The 16814-nt window shown below is 36.6% G+C and overlaps 1 long non-coding RNA gene across 1 annotated transcript in view; it reads right to left on the bottom strand.

Moving 5' to 3' along the window:
• LOC103885360 overlaps positions 1 to 6990 on the bottom strand; it is a 152448-nt gene extending 145458 nt beyond the window's left edge. Inside the window, exon 1 of the long non-coding RNA XR_002522705.2 lies at positions 6264 to 6990. This is a non-coding gene — a long non-coding RNA (uncharacterized LOC103885360). The remainder of the gene's footprint in view (positions 1 to 6263) is intronic.
• Between the last annotated feature and the right edge of the window lie 9824 nt (positions 6991 to 16814).

The following is a 16814-nucleotide window of genomic DNA, read 5'->3' as shown; positions in this document are numbered from 1 at the left end:
TGAGATGCCTAGGGCATTAGCCTTCTATTCAGCTAGCTTAGCAATAAACACTTAGGAAGATTTTGTTACTTTCAAAAGGTCAAGACTCTAAACAAAAATTTTAAAACAACTAAAATTAAGCAATATATTGTTTAGGTACTGAGCGCAAGTCCCAGAAAGTGGTTACATCCGCACAGAAAGAAGAAAGAAAAACGAGATGGAGAAACCAAATAGGCAGATGGAAGTTTTTGTTAATGTTTTCGGGTCTAGTTTTCTGATCACGTGGTGGTTTTATGGAGGTTAATTCATTAAAAATAAGTAAATTATGAAACAAATAAAAGAGGACCATGATATGTCAATCATAAAAGTGGACAATTGATCAAATATTCTGAACAATTCAATTTTGTGTACCTAGAGGACAGTAAAATATATATATGTATACATAATGTTCCTATGCAAAAAAAAAATTATTTACAATAGCAGATAACGTTTGCTTTCATTTGTATTGTTCTGAAAACTGGAAATGAGATGTTTTAATTACATAAAAATGATTCTTAATAACTTTTTCCTTAACATTATGGAATGTTCAATAGTATATCGATAAAAGAAAACTCTATACTTGCTAATTATATTCCACAATACAAACATTCAATCAGGAAATAAAAATATTATCTCTTGAACTTCTGGAATAAACATATGATATCAGCTGAAACAACGCTGGTATTAAATGAATGATAAAGAAGATATAGCATGCTACATTTCCTCCACTCCCAAACAATTCTACTGAATTTGTACCTCCAAACCTTAAAAGCAGCATAGTAAAAATACTAAGTTAAATTTCTTCTTAGCTATGTTATAGCTTTGTATCACTAGTAAAAAGAAAAAGAAATGCACAGCAGCTCACTCCCTCGCAAAAAAAAATCTTGTTAGTAGAAAAATTAAAACTTCACAAGTATATAAAAATGAGACAAATTTCAAAGATAAAATTTGAGATGTTGGCTTCCAGTAATAGAAAACTAGATAACTTGGAACTATCTTCCTGCTGAAAGAAAATAGAAAGTTTGGACAAAATAAAACAAAATCTGTGTAATGGCACTGAAAAACTACTAAGGCAGTGAAGATTTATTGTGATAAGATCTAAGAAAACAAAACAAAAAAATAAACAGATTTATAACCTGGAATTTGAGAGCTGTGTGTCCGAAGGGTGTTTGCCTGTTTTACTAGAAAAGCCCAATAAGAAACTGAAGAAAGCTTTCATTACACTCAGGAGGCTAAGAGCACAAGATTGAAAACAAAACATAAATCAAGGATTAATCAAGGGCAGAGACAGGGAAGGTGCGTGGGTCAACCACTAAGACTGGGCTGAGATGACAAAGACTGACATCCTGGGGACAAGTAGAAATTAGAAATAAAACGATTTTCATATGGACTGAAAATTTTGGCCTGAAATTGTTAGTGTCCCTAACTGTGCCAGAAACAAATATAAATTTTCTCTTATAGAAGATAACAGTATCATGATCCTCAAATTATATCCATAATTTTTGATGAGTAATATCTAGCACTTGATCAAAAAAATAGGTCACACAGGAGACAAGATAGTTCATCTAAACTCCCAAGAGAAACAAGTAATAAAAAACAGTCACACCAGGGATCCAGAAACAAAAGCATTAAATAAATATGCCTAATAGAATTGAGCAAATAGAATTGAGCAATTAACTAAAACTATTACAAAAATAAACCAAATGGGAATTCTAGAAACAGTATGCTGGTATCAACAGTACTAAATACGGCTATAGACAGAATGAGTGACATAGAAAAAAGAAATATCTAAAACAGAATATTCAAGCTACAGTCTGGAAAAAAAAAAAGATGGAAGATACAGAAACAAGTGTAGAAATAACAAATGGCATATGGTTTAAAGGTATTACGTACACGTATTTGAAGACCCAGAAGGAGAAAGAAAAAATGAAGCAGAAACAGTATTTGAAGAGCTACTGGCTCTTGAGAAATGCCCAAAATTGACAAAAATACATTAAGTCCCAGCTTCAAAAAGTGCTATGAACAGAATAAGAGGGATAATTGCAAAGAAAATCGCATGTAGACACATACTAGTAAATCTCTGAAAACCAAAAGCAAAGAGAACATTTCTTTGATTTTTAAAATTTTTAATTAACACATAATAAAACAGTTGGAGGAAAAACGACTACATACTTTTTCACATGCATAGGATTAGTAACCAACATTGATCACTGATAATTAGCACTAAACGATCGTTTTGCTGCCTTGAAAAAGGCCAGAGTATAAATGCCATTCTGTCAGTTGTAGAGGTCTACCGGATGAGTCTACTTGACAATGCCAGTCAAGATGCTGGTGCTCGGCCGGGCGCAGTGGCTCAAGCCTGTAATCCCAGCACTTTGGGAGGCCGAGGCGGGTGGATCACGAGGTCAGGAGATCGAGACTATCCTGGCTAACATGGTGAAACCCCGTCTCTACTGAAAATACAAAAAAAAAAACTAGCCAGGCGTGGTGGCGGGCTCCTGTAGTCTCAGCTACTTGGGAGGCTGAGGCGGGAGAATGGCGTGAACCCGGGAGGCGGAGCTTGCAGTGAGCCGAGATCAGGCCACTGCAATCCCGCCTGGCAGCACAGAGACACCCCGTCAAAAAAAAAAAAAAAAGATGCTGGTGCTCCCAGAGACAAGCCAGGTAAGAATATCATCTCAGACAGGGTTTGTCTGTGTAATAGTTTATAATATGAATGTAGAAGAATGAATGAAAAAGAAATGAAAACAGAAAGCATAATCTTTTTTTTTCTTTTTTTAGTTTATTATGCTTTAAGTTCGAGGATACATGTGCACAACGTGCAGATTTGTTACATATGTATACATGTGCCATGTTGGTGTGCTGCACCCGTTAACTCGTCATTTACATTAGGTATATCTGCTAATGCTATCCCTCCCCCTCCCCCCTCCCCACAATAGGCCCCGGTGTGTGAGGTTCCCCTTCCTGTGTCCAAGTGATCTCATTGTTCAATTCCCACCTATGAGTGAGAACATGCAGTGTTTGGTTTTCTGTTCTTGCGATAGTTTGCTGAGAATGATGGTTTCCAGCTTCATCCATGTCCCTACAAAGGACACTAACTCATCCTTTTTTATGGCTGCATAGTATTCCATGGTGTATATGTGCCACATAGAAAGCAAAATCTTTAACTCCCTGCTTACATCTTTTTTACTTTGACTCCAGCAAAAGCTTATTCTTTTTTAAAATTTTGATAATGAAAATGTATTTACATGATTATAGTTCCTTGACACACTTACTGGATAGTCTTTTATTTCTTAATGTATTATCAAGGTCATTGAGAATTCCTATGTTTAAAGAAACATTTTTTTTTCTTTTTATATTCTTTCCTCTATCCCACAAGAAATAATTTAAACAGCATGCAAAACGCTATGTGTAGTTTACATTTCAGTTGAAAATCAGTAGTGCTAACGATTGGGAAAGAATCACAGGAAAGGAGTGGTACCCCAAGTTCTTTAAGCTAACAATATCATGGAAATCAGGAAACCAGGTTCTATTTCTGGCTTTGTTCCTAAGTAACTTTAGGCAGTTTTCATAGCCTTTCTTGGCACATTTTCTCATCTGTTGAATAATCTCTTTAGTTTCTTTAAATTCAAATATTCTATGATGCAATGTAGGCCAATCTATACTTTTTAACAAAACATATGTGATATATATTCCAGGAAATCTTCCTACAAATTTTTCATTCAAGCTTATATCCTTCAATGCTAAATGATAAATTTAAAATACGTAACAAGCAAGTGCTGATGAGCAAAGTCTGAGACCAGCCTAGTCTCCAACTACTATTTTCTAACATAGTTGCCTAAGCACATAAATAATATATACTTGCTGTTTAATGATACTTCCTAGTAAGTTCTCATGGACTTTGACATTTATGCCTTCAAAAGTAATCACTCCTTTTTTTCACTCCCTCACTTTATCAACATGGAAATAGAGGAACATTTTTTAATCTATTAATTCTACTAAGAACTATGTCATCTCAAAGATTTCACTGAAATTTTATATGCTTAACATGGGAATCAGGCATCATACCACTTTTAAAAATCTCCTCCTGATTAGGGCATTGTATTATGTTAGTGGCATCTAATCACTTAACCTTCAAATTTAAAAATATCTTTACCTGACAGATTCCCAGAGCCGCACCATTACATAAACTGCGTATAAATTATTTACTTAAATTGAATTGCTTGTAAATTATAATTTTACATAATCTGGGAAAAAATAGAAATACCATTTTGAAAGATTTTCCTCACAGAGACATTCTTTTATGTAACAGTTTCAGTATGTTTCCTTGACAACATTGTTCCTAAGAATGTCTCGTTGAGGCTATGGTAAATGATTGACGTCTATTTTAAAAATAGAAAATATGCACATGCCATGTGTAGTTAAACATGTCATTATAATCATACAACCAAGTGTAGGTCATCAACATACTAGTTAAAGCTGTATTAAATATTGTTTATTTAAAAAAATGAAATTCACCAAAATGAATCTTTGGAAAGTAGATGAAATAGTAGTTTCCAGAATAAACATATGTACTAATGCCACAGGTGCTCCAAGTGTAATTGATGTAGTTCTCAACCTTTTCCATAATTGTCTTAAACTGAACTTGTCATTCATTGAGGCATGCATTCATTATTGAGCTGTGTACTGTACCAGGTGCTGAACTTTCATTGGTAAACATCGCCTTGAAAAGTAATAAGTGAACAGAGAAAATAACACCTACTTTGTGTGGTAAATAGAGTTAACATGCTGCCTTTGTCTCATATTTAGCAGATCAAGACTGTGAGACACATCAAAAAATTATCTAGTCCCTTCTGCCACAGGGTGGGATTAACTAACATTTTCTAGATGATTTCCTAAGGCGTGTTCTCATATGATTACCTAGTATTTAATCTAATATATGTGGCTGATATTTTATTTTGGAGTCATGGAAATTAAAAACGACCAAACTTTCCAATTGTGGGAGGAAGTATAGTAAGAATGTATTTTTTATTTAAATTATTTTTTATAAAAGCGCATGCATGCCTAATCCACTACAGCTGGATGTTACCATAAAATGACTGTTTCAATGCACTCTCTTATGACTAGGACTTACAGCTGATCTGACAATTACAAGACCATCACCTCAAATTAGGAAATGGAACTGTTGATGGGCATTACAAAACAGAATAAGAGTAGATGACCATGGCCTAAAATTATAACTCTAAAATCAGCTCAGGGTATGAACTGCTCAAGATGATTCAGTGACTTGGCAAGTAATTAATCCTTTCTACTCCAAAGAGATGGATAAAATATAAAAAGAAAACTGGCATGGGTTTAAATACGTGATAGACATCTCTACCAACTTGACAGGGAACAAAAGCCAAATGGTAAACAGGAGTCAGAGCAGATTATCTTTTCCAGAAATTGTGAAGCAAGCAATAGATGCTGAGAGCAAGAGGAAATTTTAAAATCCTTCACATAAAAATAAGGTGCTGAATCTCTAGCTCTAATCTCCAACCAATTGTGAGAGAGGGCTATGAAAAAATAGGAGGGGGGTGGCTACCAAATGTTATCAGAAGCCATAGTTCATGCTGTGCTACAGCTGTAGCGCTCCTGAACTGAATCTCTCAAAGGTTTTTCAGTTGACAACTGAATAATTTGGTTCAGAATGGAATCAAGAATATAAATTATTATATTATAATGATACATGTGCATGTATGTTCATTGCAGCACTATTCACAATAGCAAAGACATGGAATTAACCCAAATGCCCTTCAATGATAGACTGGATAAAGAAAATGCGGTACATATACACCATGGAATACTATGCAGTCATAAAAAGGAGTGAGATCATGTCCTTTGCAGGGACATGAACGAAACTGGAAGCCATTATCTTCAGCAAACTAACGCAAGAACAGAGAACCAAACACTGCATGTTCTCACTTATAAGTGGGAGCTGAAAAATGAGAACACATGAACACAGGGAGGGGAACAACACAAACTGGGGTCTGTCAGGAGAGGGCAGGGAGGTGGGAAGAGAGCATCAGGATAAATAGCTAATGCATGTCAGACTTAATACCTAGGTAATGGGTTCGTAGGTGCAGCAAACCACCATGACACATGTTTACCTATGTAACAAACCTGTACATCCTCATATGTACCCTGGAACATAACTAAAATAAAATAAAATAAAAACCTTTGAAGGCAACTGCAAACCCTCTTACCAGGAAGACTGAGTTCAGAAAGTGATTTGTCAGCATCCATAAAACTGTAGTAGGCTGACTGGTAGCCTGAAGGTAAAGTAAAATCTCAGTCTCTTCACAGTTCTAGGCAGTCATCTCTTTGTTTCATTTATATTCCACAATCTTGATTTTCACTTACTAATATCTTGCTTTCTAGTACCCTTCAGCTGAATCATCAGTGATTTTTTTTCTATCTGCTCCCAAAACCTATTTTGACATAGTGACTTTATTTTTTTCAGTAAGTTATTCTTTTCTTTGTTGTTTTATTTAATAGTACCTAGGAAATGTACTAGGTACTCTTTTAAAAACTTTATACATATTAGCTTGCTTAAGTAATAAGGGCCTAAAGCATCACAGTGTAGACATCACAGTATGGGCATCATAGTGTAGACACTGTGGGTAAGCCAGAGTAGGATACACAAAAGGACCCCTGGTATTTGGAGGGTAGATTATTGATGGTTTTCAGAAGTGTTTGTGCCTGTCTATAAGAAATTGAGCACAGTTCTCCTTACTGGCTCAGTTACTCTCTTAAAAACCTCTAGGGATTTTTATAGAGAGATATATAGATAAATGGGCCAATAGATAGATAGACAGATACATAAATACATACATAGATACATAGATAGATGTAGGTATACAGTAAAATATAGATTTCAGATATAAATATTTATATATTGATGGGTAGACCCAACTTGACTTTAGATCGGGATTCTTTTTTTTTTTTTTTTTTTTTTTTTGAGACGGAGTCTCACGTTGTCGCCCAGGCTGGAGTGCAGTGGCGCGATCTCGGCTCACTGCAAGCTCCGCCTCCCGGGTTCACGCCATTCTCCTGCCTCAGCCTACTGAGTAGCTGGGACTACAGGCGCCCGCCACCGCGCCCGGCTAATTTTTTGTATTTTTAGTAGAGACGGGGTTTCACTGTGGTCTCGATCTCCTGACCTTGTGATCCGCCCGCCTCGGCCTCCTGAAGTGCTGGGATTACAGGCGTGAGCCACCGCGCCCGGCCTAGATCGGGATTCTTATGGGAAAAACAAAGAAGTCACTTTATAGAAGACTGATAACATTAGGCTTATTTTTGTCTATTTTGCCTCATGTTGCAAACTTTGCATTCTGCTTGTAAAGCAAGGTGTGATTCTGATAGCACTCTGTAAGAATTCTTTTATGGAAGGCATTGTATGGCAGCATAAAAAGAATCTTTAGTTTTATCATAAATAACAGTATGTCCTTTGTACTACTGTTCTGCATTTTATGCTGTTCCAAAGGATGAAATCTTAACTTACATGAAGAATAAATTCCATCATTTCAAAAGATTTACATGGAATTCTTCAATAAGAATTGTTTTATGTAGTAATTTCTCCTTCAACATTAAATATGTTATCAACTAACACAACTTTTCATAAATATATATAACTTTTCATAAATATATAAGTTATATATGTTATATTACTGTACTTTCTCTCTTCCCTCTTCTGTCTAATATGGTCAGCAGGACCCTATATTTTATATCTGCATAACACACTACATGATGCTTAGCATGCAGAAAAAGACAATAATTGTCTTCATCACATATGCCATCTACTAAATAATAATAGTCAGCAGTCTGCCATTATTTCTCATTCATTTAACCATCCAAACAACATATATTTATTGAGCACACAGCATGTCCCTGCAGGCTATGTAGATGAATGAAACAGTCATGGTCCCGACCATCACTGAGGTTACAGACTAGTTCTTAGAAAAAAAATATTACCCAAGATAAATTTATGATTGATTTCCTTGAGTAAGTCTAGTCCATCAAACAGCTAAAATTATAAATTGCTTTCCCATAGCACATAGGCTGTTTTCAAAAACAAAACTATACAAGCATTAATACCAATTGTCCCTATGGTTTAGAAGGAAAAGAGAGTAAGAAAGATTATAAAACTCTTTCATTTTATTACAAAAATAAATCTCCTAAGCACATATATAGACCATATTGAGTTTCTCAGGAGGTCAAACAATGTTTTTGAGGTTTTTGATCCCTATACATCTCCTCTGTCACTAAAATTGGGAAATAATTGTCAAAATCTCCTGAGAGTTAAGATAAATTATCATAATATCATAATAAAGCCTGCCATGATTTGACAAGTTTTATAATAATCCTGACACTTGCCATGGTTGTGCCTTTTACCTGGAAATAAAGTTTTTTTCTCTGACAGCAAAGATTACTTTTCTTGAAGCTACCAACGAAAACAAAGAAGAGATGACAGTGCCTTAGTTCCAAGGTGTGGCTGTCACAATTCAATGGCAATCTTGGATCAAAACTTACAGTTTCAATCAGTGACTTCATTCCAGGTGAAGCCGATGACCTCTATAAGCCCCTTATGAGTGTGTATGCTCAGGACACAATACAGCCCCCATCCAACGCACCTGCTCATGCACAGAGAAGTAGCTACGGAGAACCATACATACTCTAATTTGAAAGTATGCTCAAAGAACATACCAACATACTGAAGTAATTATCCTCAAATTCAGTAGAGGAAGAGAACAAAAAGATGGGAAGACATAGACATTTCAAATCATACAGACTGCTGTTGTCTAAAAAGTGCAAACTGGTCTTTAAAAATAAGTTCGTTTTTAGTACCAAATGTGTGCATTTCCCTTCAAATTTTTAACTATGAGTGTCCTTCCTAATTATATGTTTGTGCACTGTATCAAATTCCTCTGAAGTCTTCTTTTGTGGTTAACAGCCTATGCACTATCTCCTCTTAATTACTGCTCATGCCCCCCTCAGTGTGAATAATGCCTAAAGCAGATGGTGTCTCCTCCTATGAAGCAAGCATTTGGCCAAAACAAAACAACAGAGACAATTTCCAAAGTCTGATGGGTACTCTTCAGTCTGATTGCCTCTCTTTATCATAATTTCTTAGGGACATGGCATCATTGAGACTCTTTTGTCAGATCTCAGTCTGTTCCTCACCCCTAAGCAACACCATCTCATAGACAGAGAAACATAATTTAAGAGTTCAAGAATTCCAGAACTTTATAGTCACAAAAAATCATATTAATACAATGTTCTATTTACATGATACCTGTTTAATATCAAACAATGCAATTCAATGTAAGCCAAAGAAATCATTTCTAAAATTCAAATTCGGAGAAATGTCATGTAAACTCTACACTTCTGGCCAGGCATGGTGTCTCATGCCTGTAATCCCAGCACTTTGGGAAACAGAACCAGGAGACTCGCTTGAGCCCCGGAGTTTGAAGCTGTAGGGAGTCCTGATTGCACCACCGCACTCCAACATGGGTGACAGGGTGAAACCCTGTCTCGAAAATAAATAATAATAATTAAAATAAATGCTACACTTCTGTCTTCCACCTTGTAAGGTCTTGGAGAGTATATTGTATAACTATATTTCATAATTACTATTTTCTACATTACTGTGAACTATTTTCTTCTTGGGTCAATGCAAAACATTACTGTTCCTAATGATTACCTTTGAAATGATCACCAACAGTATTAGTCACAGTCATCAGTACATTTATAGTAAAAACTTAAGCATTACTTAATGTGCTTTGGCAGTTTCTAATATAGCAAGTAGGGAAATTGAAAGTAATCATATTACAATACAATATAACAAGGTGTATATATTGGAAAATAGAACATTCTAATGGAATTAAGTTTCCACTTTGTAAAGGCAATATATGAGCCAAGTTGGGAGAGACTAATGTTTAGAAACCATAAATAATCCTTTCAAATCATGACAGGCAATTTTACTTGCACACAAATGGATGATTTTTAAATGAACAAAGATTTATTTTTTTGGCAAGTACCTTACAAAATATCTAGTTTATGCTATCAAAAACCCATTTATTTGAATATAGAGACAACCTTTGAGTAAGTATTTTCATCCTAGGAAAATCTTCCCAGCCATTGAAAATACTTTTAATCAAGCAAAGCTTCTATATTCCAAATCCCACAATTAACCATTTCCTATAAATGTACTCTCACACCAAAACCTAGCCCATGAGGAGAAGTGCAAATTAGAGAATAGAAACATTCAAAGAAGCAGTATCGCCGGTTACTCTTAATCTCACTCTCACCGGTATCTCTAGTTCCAATTCAGTAGACAGAAAAGCCACTCACTCTCACCATAGCTAAACAGTGAAAAGACCATTTGCCCTTGGCATGCTCAAATCTCATTACCTTTGCGCTCTTCCAACACCAACTTCGTGGCCTTACTTGGCTCTTCATTTATTCTACACCTATTTATTAAGTATCTCGTATATACCAGAAATTTTCCTAAAACAGTAGACACTCGGCGAGACGCTGTGGCTCACTCCTGTAATACCAACACTTTGGGAGGCCAAGGCAGGTGGATCACGAGGTCAGCAGATCGAGACCATCCTGGCTAACACAGGTGAAACCCCGTCTCTACTAAAAATACAAAAAAATTAGCCGGGCGAGGTGGCGGGCGCCTGTAGTCCCAGCTACTCCGGAGGCTGAGGCAGGAGAATGGCGTGAACCCAGGAGGCGGAGCTTGCAGTGAGCCGAGATCGCGCCACTGCACTCCAACCTGGGCGACAGAGCAAGACTGCGTCTCAAAAAAAAAAAAGTAAATACTCAAGTGAACAAAAGCTAACATGATTTAGCAGGGAAGATAGACATAAACTAACAAAAACATACAGTAGAGGTAAAATCATTACCATGATTAAGTGTCATGAAGGGAAGGCATACAGTGTCATGTTAGTTTATCAAGGGAGGATTTGCTGTAGTGAGGGAGGAGAGCTAAGGTTTCTCTGACAGAGTGACCCTTGGTGGACATTTGAATTTGTGTGATGTGAAGATTGGAGGAGAACAGATGAAGTATCTCAGGAAGAAGGAAGAGAATGCACAGCATGGGGAATGCGGAAGGGGAGTAGCAAGAAAATTAAAATTAAAAAAAAAAAACAAAAAAAACCGGGAGGGGGACATAGAAGCCATTGTAGTCATTCAGTAGAGAAGATGGTAGCTTGAACAGGGCAATGGCAGTAATAATGATCTAGAGGTAGAGAGAGAAAAGAGTGAGAGATAAATTTAAGTTGTGAAGCTTCCAAAATTTGGGTATGGCTTGGGTATAGAATGTAAGGTTCCAGGAGGTATTAGGGTGACTCTAGGTTTCTGGCTTTGGTAATGTCTGGAATATGACAACATTTACTGAGATAGAAGACAGGAGACAAGGACTAGGTTTGATAAGGGAGACAGGCAGAAAGGAGGAGGGTAATCCAAGGGCTGATTTGGACAGAATTTTCATTCCACTTCGCTGTAAGGTGTCAGCATGGCAATTAGGTAGATGGGTCTGGGTCCCAGAGAAAAGATCTGGCTGGAAGTATTTATTTGTGAGTCTTATGCATACAGGTAAGAATTGAATGTTAATGTGGATTCCACGTCCAGGGCAAGAGTCCAGAGGGGAAAAAAGAGAGCCTAGGCTCCAGCTTTGAGGAAACCCACATTTAGTGGCTTAACAAGTGAGAATGAGTTTGCAAAGGTAACCTCTATCCCTTTGGTTGCCTTCCTGAAACCATATGATTAAAAATCAACCAGGAGAATGAGGTGTCGTGAAGCCAAGGAAAAGGAACGTGTAAGGAATGGTGGAAAGAAAATACACATTAAAAGCTACGGAAAGGTTAAGAAAGACGAAGATTGATAAATGCCCTGGGAAGGTAATTACTGACTATGTGAGAGCTGTATTGGTAGAGTAATGTGAGATGGGTGGATGCAAGACAGGACTGCCTAAAAAGGTGAATGGGAGATGAAGAAATTGAGAAAAAAAAGTCCACTATAAATGGCCTTCGGGACTCCAGCTAGGCCTGCCCCTCACAGCCCTGGTTTTCTAAAGCTTCACAGAACTTTGACAAGATTCCACATTCATTCACATTAGGCCAGAAATCCTAGTCCTTCATCTACAACCCATTTAGGAGTCACAGTAAAGCTACTGAGTCAGACTCTCTAGCTGTTCAAATTTGGCTTTGGTTGATCTGTTACTGGAATTAGACACCAGCTCTGGCCTTACACTATAACCTAGTATGCCCAAACTTTAGCCATTCATATACAACTGCCACAATTATTATCATGTGGCACTCCCTGTACTATCCTTTCCTTACTGTCATTCTTTGAATTGGCCCACTTTAAAATATAAATTAGTTTATCATTAAAGGAAAATTTAATGCTAAGACCATGAATAAAAATCTGTCATTGACCATAAATGGCAGATTATTGTAATTAAATAAAAAACAATGAAAGCAAAACATTATTAAATTTCAGCTAGATACTTTAGCCCATACTTTAAACAATAGGTGAGGGGTGCTGATTAGCAAGGGAGATTTTAAAATATAGTCATCCCAAAACATAGTTGAATGTTTTTATTGGGTGATATTCTTATTTTTGTGCAAGTTCTAAAACTGTGATGTTTTCTGTCTACAAATTCAGAGTGAAAAAAATAGATACAACCTTCTTTCCCAGTTTGTTTTAAATTATGAGGCTATTACACTGTCTTATCCCATAATTGTCATAAAAAATACTTAGAATCTCCTTCCTATAAGATTATTCATAGAATTAATATTTGTCACAGCCCACAGTTAGTTATCCTTAGTGGTCAAATTTAAAGAATTTGGCATAGTAATACAAGGTGTCTATTCATTCAAGAAACATTTAGTAAGCACCTTGCACATTCCATGTATTGCCTAGGCGCTGGGGTTCAGATATGAATAAGACAAAGTCCCTGTAATCAAGGAGTTTGTTACTAAGAGAGGATATGGACATGAAACAAGTCATAATTCAGAGTCAAAAGGACAATAAAGTTTAGAAAAGGGAGGGCTTAACTGTTTAACTATCTGGGCTGGGCAGGATGGGGCAGATTGTCAGGAAAATTGTCACAAAAGGTTTACACACACTCTCCAGATTATCTTTCTTGTTATATGAGAATTTTTAACTGTGCATGTGCCAAGAGCTACTGGATATATTTCTTATATAAATGCCCCCTTACATATTTCTTACAGCTTCTTTGTTTTATTCTATTTCAAAGGTTGATTCATATTTGTTAGCAGTTTTATTTTTCTCCTGGGAGAAGCAGAGTTTTCAATTATAAGGAAACACTGTCTGGCTGGAGAACACTATGATAGGAGTCAGGAAACTCTTGTCCTCTGATCATTATCCATGTGACCTTGTGAAAATCACACTATTTCTGAACTGCAATTTCTTATTTTAAAAAATGAGGTTAATAAAAGCCAAAATGCTTTTATTACAAGTAGCCTAGAACTTCTATTTTTTGCATAATTTTTAGTAAAAGGGAAAGATGCTTAAGAGGAATGATTTAATTAAAAATAAATAGAATCTAAATTACAAAATGATTAGTAGATAATTATGACTTCATATCAGACTTATGATATCCAAAATAGCTATCTTCAGGGAAAGGAGTCAATCCAAATTTATTTCAGCTAACTTGAAGAAGAAATGAATGCCATTAAGACTAGAGATTGAAAACATATTACTTAATAGTCATTCTATAATAATGGCAAGCTACATAAATGATACATGGAGTATAAATATACTTATTATAAAAGCAAACGAACCTTTATTATCATATTTGATTCAAAATACATTGAGAAAAGTCTACTGAGATATATACCAAACTACTAACAGTGGTTGTATGTGAGGAAGTAAGTGGTTGGGTAAGTGGGGCTTGCATATGGCAAAGGTCAACTGATGATGAGCAGCTGGAGGGAAAGTGAGGCAGAGATAAAGGCAGATTTTAACTTTTTATTCTATATAATTGTGTTCTTACAATTTTACAATAAGAGTTTTTCATATATTGTTTAGATAACTAAGACAAATTTTAAATTAGAAGCATTCTGGGTTCAAAGAGATGGACTAAGCATCCACATTTATCTCTCTTTTTCACCAGACTGTTGAAACAGCACAATAAACATACAAAATGAATAGAACAATAACAATGCAAAGAATGAGGCATAGTTATCAGTTCTCAAAGGATTTTAACAAATTTCTAGGAAACAGTGGATTCAAACAAGTCAATGGATAAAACTAGGCGAAATCCTGGCTGTAGTGAAGTTGAAAGTTGGGCCCAGTGACTGAACTTCAAAGACCGGAAACCGAGAGTGAGCACATACTGAGGCTAGCAGTGGAAACAGGGCAGAACACAAGGGGTTTAACTGTGCAGCAACCTCTGCTAGTTACTGTCTCTGGTTCCTGTCTCAACCACACAGCTTTCTTCCGGGTGTCTATTCACAGGTAAAATACTTTGTACAGAGCAAGGGCAGAGGTCATCTCTAAAGCAATCTAATTAACTGCAGATAAGCTTCCAGGGAACAAGTTGGTACTCCCAGATGAAAGCACTTATTTAGGCACTTAAGGATCCCCTTGGGGCCAGGCGCAGTGGCTCATGCCTGTAATCCCAGCACTTTGGGAGGCCGAGGCGGGCAGATCACAAGATCAAGAGATCGAGACCATCTTGGCCAACATGGTGAAACCCCATCTCTACTAAAAATACAAAAATTAACCAGGTGTGGTGGTGCATGCTGTAGTCCCAGCTACTCGGGAGGCTGAGGCAGGAGAATTGCTTGAATCTGGAAGGCAGAGATTGCAGTGAGCTAAGATCACCACTGCACTCCAGCCTGGGAAACAGAGTGAGACTCTGTCTCAAAAAAAAAAAAAAAAAAGGATCCTTTGATCGCCTCTGCTTACAGTCTAAAAAGAAAGCTGCCAGTCCACAGGTTCTGCCCAGAAACACAGAGTTCTCATTTAGATGAGAAACACAGGAAAAACAGTTCTGCTTACACAACAGTAGAAGAAAATGTACATTGACTACTAGCTTAATCAAACTGTGCCCTTTATTCTTAATCGTGAAAAAAAATCAAGTTTCAGAAAAATAAAGGATTTGAAGTTATCAAAGAAAGAGTAAAAACTTACTAGAGTTGGAGATAAATGATTTTCATATTGGAAGATCTCCTTGGTCCCTGAGCAAATGAATGAAAATCCCACACCTAAAGAGTTATTTGTAAAATTTCAGAATACCCGGAGTAAAAATTAAGGTTCTAAAAATTCATCACAGTTTAAAAAGTTACGTCTCTAAAGAAATTATAATCATATTGGCCTCAGACTTCATCAGCCACACTGAAAATTATTTTAAACTTAGAATACCCAAATTATCAATCAGGGAAGGGAACAGTAAGATGGAATTTTTATACAGGCAAGAAATCTTAAAGTTTTTTTTTCTACTCACAGCCTAACTGGTAGCCAGATAAACATAAAATCTACCTCAGTTACTTTTACCCAATACATGATATCTGGCTTTCAACAAAAAAATTACAAACATGCTAAAATGAAAAAAAAAATTACAGCTCGAAGAAACAGAGCAAACATTAGAACCAGATTTAGATATGGCAGAGATTTTAGAATTATCAGACTGGGGATTTAAAATAACTATGATTAACTTGCTAAGAGTTCTAATGGGAAAAAGGGGACAACATGCAAGAACAGATGGGTAACATAAGCAAAGAGATGGAAACTAAGAAAGCATCAAAAGGAAATGCTAGAAATAAAAACAGTGTACCAGAAATAAACACTGCCTTCTATGAGATCATCAGTTGACTGATTATGACTGAAGAAAGAACCAGTGAACTTAAAGATATGCCAGTAAAAGAGCCCAAACTTAAAAGCAAAAAGAAAAATAGATGGAATCAAATGCGTCATGCGCGTCCGTGTGAAGAGACCACCAAACAGGCTTTGTGTGAGCAATATGGCTGTTTATTTCACCTGGGTGCAGGCGGGCTGAGTCCGAAAAGAGAGTCAGCAAAGGGAGATAAGGGTGGGGCCGTTTTATAGGATTTGGGTAGGTAAACAAAAATTACAGTCAGAGGCGGTTGTTCTCTGGCGGGCAGGAGTGGGGGTTACAAGGTGCTCAGTGGGGGAGCTTTTTGAGCCAGGATGAGCCAGGAAAAGGAATTTCACAAGATAATATAATCGCTTAAGGCAAGGACCGGCCATATTCACTTCTTTTGTGGTGGAATGTCATCGGTTAAGGCGAGGCAGGACATTTGCACTTCTTTTGTGATTCTTCAGTTACTTCAGGCCATCTGGGCATACATGTGCAAGTCACAAGGGATGCGATGGCTTGGCTTTGGCTCAGAGGCCTGACAAAATGTCCAAGAACTGTGGTCCAGTTATAAGAGGTGTATACTGCATAATTACAAGAGGTGTAAACTGCATAATGGGAATTGCAGGAGGAAAAGAAAGAGAGAGAGAAAAGGAAGAAATATTTGAAGTTATAATGGCTGAGAATTTTCCAGAATTAATGACAGACACCAAACCACAAATCTACGAAGTGCAAAGAACACCAAGCAGGATAAATACTAAAAATCTGACAACTAAACGTGTCGTATTCAAATGCAGAAAATCAAAGACAAGGAGAAAATCTTGAAGAAAGAAAAAGCAACCAAAAAACCCCAGGAAAATGAAAACTATGCAGAAGAGTCACGACTCTAAAATGTTGCTAA

The sequence above is a fragment of the Papio anubis genome, chromosome 5 (genome assembly GCF_008728515.1).
Source record: "Papio anubis isolate 15944 chromosome 5, Panubis1.0, whole genome shotgun sequence".
NCBI lineage: Eukaryota > Metazoa > Chordata > Mammalia > Primates > Cercopithecidae > Papio > Papio anubis.
Note: the sequence above shows the minus strand (reverse complement) of the source record. Positions and strands in the feature narration are given on the sequence as shown.